This window comes from Protopterus annectens, chromosome 1.part1 (genome assembly GCF_019279795.1).
Source record: "Protopterus annectens isolate FY-2018-M chromosome 1.part1, PAN1.0, whole genome shotgun sequence".
Classification (NCBI taxonomy): Eukaryota; Metazoa; Chordata; order Ceratodontiformes; family Protopteridae; genus Protopterus; species Protopterus annectens.
Genome location: NC_056726.1, coordinates 1,563,192,806 through 1,563,194,660, shown reverse-complemented (window position 1 = coordinate 1,563,194,660; position 1,855 = coordinate 1,563,192,806).

Below are 1,855 nucleotides of genomic sequence, written 5' to 3'. Positions count from 1 at the left end.
AGAACTCATATAGTCAAAATAGGGGAATCCCCCTCCAACAGCAGACCTGTAACCAGTAGTGTTCCACAAGGATCAGTCCTGGGATCTCTACTGTTTGGAATCTATTTTTCTGAAGTACAAGCAAAAACTAAATGTTTACAGATGACAAAGTTTGCTGATGACTGCAAACTGGGAGCGATCATAGAATCTCCAAATGATGTTAACATCCTATAAGAGGGTCTTACACAAACAAATGATTAGTGCCAGAGTCATGGCCTTAAACTCAATGAAAAAATGTATTATCATTCCTTTCAGTAAAAGCAATGTTCCTGCTAACTAACACATCTATATCAACACCTTAGGTATGCACTCAGTGGTCAGAGACCTGGGCACACACATTGACAGCAACCTTATCTTTGACCACCATGTCTCCACTGTGGTAAGAAGGGCAATCTACACTGCTCATCTCATAAGTAAGGGTATTTCCTCCAGAAAAAAAAAGTTATAACCTCCCTGTACTCTTCCCTCATCAGACCAATAATTGAGTACAATGTCCTATTTGATATGTACCTTTCCAAGCACCTGCAGCAACTGGAGAAACCACAAAGGTTCATCACAAGGAAAATTCAAGGTCTTCAGCATCTGTCCTATGGAAATCATTTGAAATCACTATCACTTTATTCTGTTTCATACAGACTACTCAGAGGTGATCTTTGCCTTGAATAAAAGGCATTCTCTGACCCTGCTTTATTGGAAATGCTGCATATCCGTAAGTCAAATGATACACAGGTTACTCGCTCTAAAGACCTTAACCTGGTATGTGACATTAATAAAACTTGCTGGAGGGACAGATTTGTTTTCCAGAGGTTACCACACACTTGGAACAGACTCCCACTTCATGTCAAACTGAGGACCTCTTTAGGCCTTTTCAAATGCAATCTGGACGATTGGATGGGTGACTGTAAATTCAGCCCAGGGGTTCCACCTGTGTCCCTCTTGGACACGGGCAATAGGTGCTGATTGTGGAAATAAGGGTAAGAACTTGGCTAGGCTTGTAAGGACCCTAGGGCCATTAGTCTAGTAACTTCCTATGATCCTATGAATGCTTTCTTTTTTTTTTCCTTTTTAAGCAGATAAAATCCACTGATGCAAGCACCTTGTAGGGACAGGGAGAAATGATCTGATTAAATGAATTGATTTGAATTGTGCAGCATGCACATACAAATGACATAAACCTGAGATTACAGGTAAAGTTCACAAACTTTTGTCTCTTTGCTGCATTGCTTCATTCCCTCAGAACACTGGTTATGTATCATGAAAATCTACCTATGTCATCACAGTTGCTGTATGTTCTCTGTGTTTTTGTGTTTTATTGATATCCACTGATCTAAAATTTAACTTGAGGGTTTATGCCAAGCTAATGATGATACATTAGCTATCTCAGGAGAACAACATAATATTTTGGAGCTGCATTAACCCCAGCAAAAAAAAAAAAAATATGAGGCAATAAATGTTTAGTTATTTTTCACTGAACTAACAAGAGTTTTGCAGAGGAGGTTTGCAGACTCAAGTTATTTTTAAACTACAGATAATAAGTGACTTTTCTTCACACAGTAGAACTTGGCTACCTTACTTAGAAATGATAAATACACTCGCTCAGTATTGTTTTGAATTAGAAAAAGCTAAACTGGCTTAAAGAAACATGGTGACAATTAATTGCTTCCATGAGATTAGATTACAAAAACATGCATCTGGAGTGTTTCTTCCCAGGCCGCCACTGAAAATTGGCTTTGTTCCAAGTCAGACTTTCACAATAAACAATTGTTAAATACATTAAATAAATAAATATATAAATAAATAGTTGGTAAGTCATTAT